Below are 9,855 nucleotides of genomic sequence, written 5' to 3'. Positions count from 1 at the left end.
TCCCCTTTGCCTTTGTACAATGGCACTATGCACGCATTCCGCCAATCCTCAGGCACCTCACCATGAGTCATCCATACATTAAATAACCTTACCAACCAGTCAACAATACAGTCACCCCCTTTCTTAATAAATTCCACTGCAATACCATCCAAACCTGCTGCCTTGCCGGCTTTCATCTTCCGCAAAGCTTTTACTACCTCTTCTCTGTTTACCAAATCATTTTCCCTAACCCTCTCACTTTGCACACCACCTCGACCAAAACACCCTATATCTGCCACTCTATCATCAAACACATTCAACAGACCTTCAAAACACTCACTCCATCTCCTTCTCACATCACCACTACTTGTTATCACCTCCCCATTTGCGCCCTTCACTGAAGTTCCCATTTGCTCCCTTGTCTTACGCACTTTATTTACCTCCTTCCAGAACATCTTTTTATTCTTCCTAAAATTTAATGATACTCTCTCTCCCCAACTCTCATTTGCCCTTTTTTTCACCTCTTGTACCTTTCTCTTGACCTCCTGTCTCTTTCTTTTATACATCTCCCACTCAATTGCACTTTTTCCCTGCAAAAATCGTCCAAATGCCTCTCTCTTCTCTTTCACTAATACTCTTACTTCTTCATCCCACCCCTCACTACCCTTTCTAATCAACTAATCTCCCACTCTTCTCATGCCACAAGCATCTTTTGCGCAATCCATCACTGATTCCCTAAATACATCCCATTCCTCCCCCACTCCCCTTACTTCCATTGTTCTCACCTTTTTCCATTCTGTACTCAGATAATAATAATAATAATAATAATAATAATAATAATAATAATAATAATAATAATAATAATAATAATGATAATATCAATACTAATGATATCAATAACAATGATAATGACAGTGATCATATCATTAACAATAATGATGCTCATAATAATGATGATAATGGGTTTCGAATCATCTGTAGCAAAAGCCGCAATTAAGGAGAGAAAATACATACAATAAGATGATTGTGTATGTGTGTGTGTGTGTGTGTGTGTGTGTGTGTGTGTGTGTGTGTGTGTAAGCAGTAGGGGAGGAGCTGACATCCAAGCAGATGACTAAAACTCTCTCCAAGTTTGCCTCCCACTCTTACACTCCCACTCTAACCACACGTCAGCCGTCCAGTCACTGATATACTGTAAATATCCGCTACCTTCCCCGTCTCCCGGGTACCTTCCTACACCCTCAACTCTCTCCCAAACCCTATGTGCATTTTCTCCTCTTCTTCTCATACCCTCCATCCCGTTACTCCCTCCATCCCTGCTAACAACACTCCCCTCCTGCAGCCGTCGGTGTCCGGACAGAAGGTGGCACTGGGGCATTACAGAACACGATGGTTGCCAGACCAAACCAGAGAGAGCCGTGAGCCGGGACACAGGAGAACAGTGAGCCCAGGTAATGTATGGCGAAGCAGAAGAGGAATGGCCAAGGGTGATTCAATGTGCGGGGAGGGCAATGAGGAGGAGAGGAAGTGAGGCACAAGGGTAGAAACGAGGAGAAGGGGAGGACTGCCAGGGGAGAGAAGTGTGAGAGGAGAGGCAGGGAGAGTTGGGAGGGGAGTACATCGCCATGGTCATGGGAAGCAGGAGTGTCTTGCCTCAGGGGGTCATGTTGCACACGGGACGCGTTAGAACACTCGATGATCCTTTGAAAAGAGACAACTATGCTACTATGGCTCAGCCGTCTGCCTAGTAATTACCAAGTAAATGAAAAACAAGTATATCGACTAATTAATATAGTTACTGTATGTGTGGAGTGTGACCAAGCAGACTTCAGATGAGGAAGGGAATCTCATCTTTAAAACTGCAGCGCCACCACAACACAGGTGCTACTGCCTTCGATTTCAGCCTCTGGGATGAGGCAAAATGTCCCTCGCTACTTTTATGCACTTTAATCCTACATCAAAACATCTTACCACAATCCCGTTCTTTACTATATATATATGTATCTATATTTTCCAATACCAATATATTTGAAAAAAGTCTGTATTTTTCTTAATAAAGGTAAAGCTATAATTTTGTGATATTTAACAACGAAATGAGTAATTACGAAGGTACCTCTCCCAGTCACGAGAGAAGAATGTGATCATCCGTCATAAGCTGGTTCATATATTCCTCTGCTCGACACTCAAGATTTGATCACTATCAAGATGGACATTTAATGTGTGATGACCTGAGTGAGTGCCGTCCTCTGGGGAAGAACCTGCGCCGTGTGAGTCACTGGAGGGTGATAATTCTCTCGAAGGAACAAAGGGTGGAAAGCCGGACCACGACCCAAGAGAAAGTGGACTTTTGTTTCTTGTGGAGCCGCCACACGTATCAAGATCATGCTCAGGTGTTTGATCCGGCCAAGAGAAACTTAGGCAAGAACTTGGACTTCTTGAGAGGAGGCTGAACATGTACTCTGACTCTCCAAGTAAAACATGCATAAGTAATCAGACTCATCAAGATTAATTACTTGGACTCAACGGGACGACTCTGGGTAGGCACTGAAATCTATCAAAAGGAAGTTAGAAGAAAAATCCATATCCACATTAGGAGGAGCTTGGATAAGCACGTGAGCTCCTGAAGAGGAACCTAAAGAAGTATTGCACCTTGAAAGGGAAACAAAAAAGGATTTGGATTCGTTAAGAAAGATGAAGACAAGTACGTAAACAAATCATGATATTCAATAAGAGGAATGCAGGTAATGACCTCGATTTATCTCGAGGAACTAAGATAAGGACTCACAGTCATCAAGAAGAACCTAGTAAAGTTCTTGCATTCATTCGAGAGGAACTGCACGAGGATTTTACTTCACGAAACGTTAACTACACCAGTGACTGGACTCATAAGACAACCATAGAGAATTAGCTGAATTTTCACTAAAAGGAACAAGCAAGTATTTACATTCATGATATAATCCTTAGATGGGTGCTTGCATTCAATAGGAGGAATCATAAGTGCTTGTGCTTATCAAAAGCTCTTGCATTCATTAGGAAAACACTCGCACTCTCAAAGGGAGATCTCTGTAAGTACTTGCACTCAAGAGTAGAGTCAAGAACTTTCTCTCATGAAGAGTTACCTAAACAACGTACACAGACCAAACTGTGACATCAGACGCCTCCATCCCCAGGCGAACCCGTGGATTCCTAAGTCCCACCAGGAGCGGGGTATCAACCTGCTGGATAGCTGCCTGAGGCCCAGAAACGTAAACAAACTATTTACGAGGTAGAGCAGCAGTGGGGAGTGAACGTGGCTGGATGCAGATCACTTCACCTGGGGCTGAAATCGGACTCAACTTCCTTACAGGTGACCCCTCTCCTCAGGTCATACCTTTTTACCTTCCTTTACCATCGAATGATCAGAAAAAAAAAGTAATATCTGCGACGAGCGCGTTATGCTTCATGCTTTGTGCTTGTCCGGAAGAATCGTCTTGAGTTGGGGTCAACGAAATCTGTAAACATACTACAGAGCTAAACGTATGAAGTATCCCTGGGGACAGCAGGAGAAGAATAGCTCCCTCATTATCTCCTGCGTGTTGAAGAGGACGACTAAGAGCGACGGAAGCGGGATGGATGGTCGGGTGGGAGACCGCTGGAAATCCTGTGCTCCTGTTTTATCACGTTTTACGAGCAAGAACACAGCAGTCAAGAGAGGATTTTCCTTGAAGGTCCAGTAATCTGTTCCTGACACAGTCTTAGGCGGGGCAAGGCGGGCTGAAGAGGAAATAAAAAGAATTTCTCGAAAAACTTTCTCAGCTAACGGTCCAATGATAGCGTTCACTCTGGTCTTTAGCCTCCGTATATAGTGTTGCCACGTCCCTGACCAAACCCAGCGCAAAGTAGAAGTAACTACTGGTTCTTCCTTCCTGCACGACGGGAGTAACTCGCGAGCATTTCTTTAAACCTTGAGACACACCAGCCTTGTCCCGTGAGGCCCTTCCCTTACTGTCTCCTCCCACTTCCTGCAACCTCCTCCTCGTCCTCCTCCTCCTCCTCCTTTCCACTCTCGTAAGACTTCCTAGGAGCCTTCTCCTCCTCCTTCTTCCACTTCCTGCAGATCTCCTCCTTCTCCTCTCTGTCACTCACCGACATTACTGGCCATTTTTGCCCGTGGCGCCTCACAGCGCTTGTGTTGGCAGGTCGGTGTCAGGCGTGACATAAAAATCGGGCTGATGTTGGCCGGTTCGAAGTCCAGCGTGACGTCAATACTCAGTGGAAGCTGCTGACTCAGCAGCGTCACTTGCTCAACACTGGCTTTACCCGGTTAAGCTCCTGACCCAGTACCTTCACTCCCTCAGCCCAGCTCTCATCCCCCTGCAACTTACTCAGGATAGTGAGCCATGGGGTTCACCCGGTCACCACGGTCATAATTTCCTGAAAGTGAACAGCTCACTTTGTGACAGTTCTCTCACGGTTCCAGAAGCCTCCTAAGCTAACCTGGAATACGCCAGCTTAGCTTAGCTTAGCTTGGCTCAAACAAGGAAGCTTTCTGGTATCACTGACATGTGGTGAGAAGTGTAAACAAAATGACTTTGGTCACCTGTAGAGTTTACATCTTAAAAGGATGGCAGACGATTTCCTCTGATGTAATAAGAATGTGTGAACAGGAATAAAATACGGACTAAAAAGCAAGGCAGAGATGAGCTGGGATGTGGTTTGAGGAGGAGAGAGAATTTGGGGTAGGAAGCACAGTCATATTTTCTAATCCCCTGTTGTGGCACCAACTCACGGCACGGCGCGGACACACGTCTCCTGACATGCTGAGCTGATGCTGCTGCTGCTGCAGCACACAGCGTGCGTCAGACTGGGCTGCTCTGCGTGGCTGATGTTACCCTCTGACGACCGCTGCTGCCGCCCCTCGTGTTGTGAGGTCTAGACAGGGCAGTTGGACGGGCGTCATCAGACTCAACTCTTGTGTCAGGTTAAGCGACAGTTCCCATGTTACTCGCATACGTGGTCTGAGACACACATGAGAACTGCATCATCAGCAGATGATCGTTGACCTGTGTGCGACCGGCGGGGTCCTAACGCCGACCTGTCTTGCAGCGATAGCAGGGAGGGGGAGGGGGAGAGGGAGGGGAGGGGGTGGGGAGGGGGAGGGGGAGAGGGAGGGGGAGGGGAAGAGAGGGAGGGGGAGGGGGAGGGGAAGAGAGGGAGGGGGAGGGGAGGGATGATACTCCCTTCGCCATTACACGTGATGAAAACGAGAGGTTGGAGTCATGATCATGTGGAGTGTTTAGCTCTCTTTATAGTGTACTTAGAAAAGCCTAGTACAATATATTTCTTGTCACTGTTTTATTAAGTACCACGACGAGAGAGAGAGAGGATAAAGAAACAAATATATTTTCCTTATGTAACTCTTTGCTGAACTTTGATCTGTCATGGTTGATCTTAAGGTCTGTGTATGTCACAATATACATATCAGGTGTTTCTCTGAGATAAGTGTTAATGTAACCAATTGTTAATGCTCGCTTGCTTCCCCTTCCTGTCTACCTTTCCTCCTCATGTTCAAGAGAAAGTTTCTTCATGGTCTTATGTGGGTTGACGTGCTGTCAATGGACTGAACCAGGGCATGTGAAACGTCTGGGGTAAACCATGGAAAGGTCTGTGGTGCCTGGATGTGGAAAGTGAGCTTTGGTTTCCGTGCATTACACATGACAGCTAGAGACTGAGTGTGAACGAATGTGGAATTTCTTCGTCTGTTTCCGGGAGCTACTTCACTGACGCAGGGGTTCCTTAATGCCATCAACTTGAATTTTTTTAACCTCCAGTCGAAAAAGCTTGAGCACATGCATCTCCTTCATGTGTTCAGATATAAAGTCCTGTGCCAGAGGTGTCAGTAAATGTAAGCAAGGTGTCTTCACTCAATTGGCTCTTGTTCTTTTTTTTTTTGTTCACAGAATTGTTTATGTAAATTCGTGGATGAAGAGTGTAGATGCTGCTAGTGTGCAGATAAAGTGACTGGCAGTCGGAGGGTGCGATGTGGACGTATGAGAAAGGTTAGTAAGAGTTAAGATGAGGTAGTTGAATGGCTAATCTTTTTGAGCTTCCGCTCACAGGATGAGCGTAGGGGTGCACAATAAATTTTCCGAGGACACCGCCACAAAATCAATCAATTGCTAGTGATAAATACGAGGTGTGTGTGTGTGTGTGTGTGTGTGTGTGTGTGTGTGTGTGGACAGCATCTGTAGGAAAGAAGTGCCGCTGATTGGGAGGAGTCCAACAGCGAGCGACAGGAACTTCAGAGAAAGATAAAAGAAATAATCAAGAACTTCAGAGAGGAGAAAATGCTTTAAAACAACAAAGAAAAGGTAAAAAAAAAGAGATGGAGTGAATACTTTGGAGAACTGGTAAAAAAGAATTTACAGGAATGTAAACACCAATAGATCACTGGCTCCTGCTGAGGCTATTTGTGATAATGGAAGACATTAGAAAGTCAGAGATTAGTGATCGTAAGAGAAGGAGAGCAAACAGATGACTTAAGGAGAGATATCTGTAAATTTCATATGCAACTTAGGAGGGGCAAATGATATCAGGCATGGACTTAAGGCAAAGCATTTATCAAAATTATTCTTACATGTATGTATGGTGTTCCTTTTAATCACTGAAATTCGTTAGTCATTCTATACGTTACTGTCTTTTTGAACAAAGAAGTTCTCGCCTCACGTGAAATAAAAGGTTTGCCTTTGAGTTTGTATCGACTGCTGTGAGTGAAATCAAAATCTTTAGATTCGTAGATCAAGATTATCAAAGCCTTTGATAATCTTCAATAATTGTGTCCAATCACCTCTTAAACCCTTCTCTCCTACGCTAAATAAGTTTATCAATTCTGCTATTACAGGATGTTTTCCAGTAAGGGTAGCTTGTCGCTCTACTCTGTTTTACATCTCTTTTTTTTTTTTTTTAACCAGGGTGATCAAAACCGAGCACATCATTCAAAGTGGGTAGGCGCCAATGAAATTCGAATTCCCTTCCCATAAATCCTAAAATGTTGCTCGCCATTTCAACTACTCCTATGCACTGTTCACTTGGCTTTCAGTCATCTGAGGCTATCATTTCTTAGTCTTTACTGTAATTCATCCTTTGTACTCCAACATAATTCTGGCTTTGGACTACATTTTTCCTTTTACAACTAATGTACTAAACTTTGCACATATTGATACTATAATACATCTGCCACCTGAAAGCCCAGTTCGTTAGTTCGGCTTTCTCAGTTTGTGGTTGTAAACGTTCAGTTCCTACCATAACTTTACTATCCAGCTTAGTGTCATCATTGAATCCTGATATCACAACAGAGCACAGTAACAATGTCTTCAAATATATATATATATATATATATATATATATATATATATATATATATATATATATATATATATATATATATATATATATATTCATTCATTATACCTTGTCGCTGTCTTCCGCTCCAGCGAGGCAGCGCAAGGAAACAGACGTAAGAATGGGCCAACCAACCCACATACAAATGTATATATATACACGTCCACACACGCACATATATATACTTATACATTTCAACGCATACATATATACACATACAAAGACATATACCTATACACACATGTACATAATTCATACTTGCTGCCCTTATTCATTCTCGTCGCCACCCCGCCACACATGAAATGACAACCCCCATTCTTTAGTCTGTTTCCTTGCGCTACCTCGCTGACGGGGGAGACAGCGACAAAGTATAATATATATATATATATATATATATATATATATATATATATATATATATATATATATATATATATATATATATATGAGAAAGAGAAACGGTGTCAAGACTGATCCCTTCGGCACACAACTTGTTACGTCCAACCGTTATGAGGCCTTAGCGTTACTTACTTCTGTTCGTTTCCGGCCAGTCAACCAATTTTCTAACCACCGACGGACGACCCCATCCACAACATGACTTAAGTTTCGTTGAATTTGTTAGATGACAGAACGGTGGAAGTGCTGAGTGAAAGAATCGTGGCTAATGGTATGATTAAAAGGAAGCTTAAGAATTCCTTGCGTAGGATGAAGTGTGGGAAGGCGTAGAGTGATGGGATTACAACAGACCTCAAGAAAAGGGGTGACTTGTGGGATGGCTAATCAGACTCTTCAGTGTTTGCACGGCCCGAGGTGAAATGCCTGAAGACTGGCAGAATGTTTACATATATAGTGTCCTTTAATTGGGAAAACAAAAGCGAATTATAGAGGTATAAGTTTGTGGTTTTGATGCACTTTACATGACACCATGAGAATCGATGTGAGCGAAGACAGCCTTTCTTCCTCTGTTCTTAGCGCTATTTCGCCGACGTGGAAAACGGCAGACAAGTATGAAAGAAAAAAGTTTCATGAGAAAAGGACCTCCGTGGTGTAGCGGTTAGCGCTCCTGACTTCGACCTTTTCACGAATCGCCTAGGGACCAGCACATAGGTTCGAATCCTGGTTGCGGGAGTCATTCCATGGGTTGGTCGATAAAAGTTCTACTTCCATATTCCCCGCGTGTCGTAGAAGGCGACTAAGGGGGCGGGAATTGGGGGTGGGGGGGGGCGCTGCTTGAAACCCTCTCCCTTTTGGATCTTAATTTCTCAAAGAGGAAACAGAAGATGGAGCCAAGCGGGAAGTGCTCATCCTTCTCGAAGGCTCAGAATAGGGTGTCTCAATGTGTGTGAACGTAACCAAGACGAGAAGATAGCAGAGAGAGATAGTATGTCTGAGGAAAGAAACCTGGATGTTCTGGCTCTGAGTGAAACGAAGCTTAAGGGTAAAGAGGAAGAATGGTTTGGAAATGTCTTGGAAGTAAAGGCAGGGGTGGTGAGAGGGCAAGACCTAAGGAAGAAGAAGCGCTGCTCCTTAAGTAAGAGTTGTGGGAGTGTGTGATGAAGGAAGTAAATTATATGCTGGTGTGAGTAAAACTGAAGGTGGATGAGCCGAGTAGAAGTGCATATATATGAGGAGATATTTGTAGGTCTTCTAGATATTCTGAACTTGAAAAGGTTCAATGTCAGGGCAAAATGACACACACAAAAAAGGCCAGATACCCTCATTTTCTTTCTAACCGGTAATACTTATGGAAGCAGCGAGGCTGTTGAGTTTAGGGAGAAAATCGTTGATATCGTCATCATTTGGCCATATGTAAATTGCATTATCTCCATAACGGAACCATCAGTTGTCCCTTCCATCATCATTTCCACAGACTCTACAGTTACTATCACCACCAATATCACCACCATCGCTACCACCATCACCACTATCACCACCATTGCTAACACAATTACCACCACTAACCACAAGTTCTCCCTCCATCATCACCACCACAGAAACTGCAGTTATTGTCACCACCTTTCATACCACCCCCACCATTCCACTACCACCACCACTACGGCCTCCACCATTACCACCTCCACCACCACCACCACTACCACTACTAATCCCCTCCGGCAGCGGACTGACGTCATATACGTATTAAAAGCAGATTGATTTAGACTTTGAATATTGCATCCTTGGAAGGAGGTTGTCCTCCGGCCAAGGTGGACCAGGGACGCTAATGAGAGCAATCAAGACAGGTGATGAGGATCTTGCCTCATTAAGACGGCCTGAAGATGTCATTACTCGAGCCGCTCTAGGTACACACTGCCGCCTGGCGTGTGTGTGTGTGTGTGTGTGTGTGTGTCTGTGTGTGTGTGTGTGTGTGTGTGTGTGTGTGTGTGTGTGTGTGTGTGTGGGTTCCTTTCCTCAAACATACTACCTATTTCTCCTTTTTTCTCATCTTGGTTACATCCACACACATTTAGACACCCCAATCTGAGCCTTCGAGGAGGA

The sequence above is a fragment of the Panulirus ornatus genome, chromosome 3 (assembly GCF_036320965.1).
Source record: "Panulirus ornatus isolate Po-2019 chromosome 3, ASM3632096v1, whole genome shotgun sequence".
In the NCBI taxonomy this organism is placed as follows: domain Eukaryota; kingdom Metazoa; phylum Arthropoda; class Malacostraca; order Decapoda; family Palinuridae; genus Panulirus; species Panulirus ornatus.
This window is presented reverse-complemented; position numbering follows the sequence as displayed.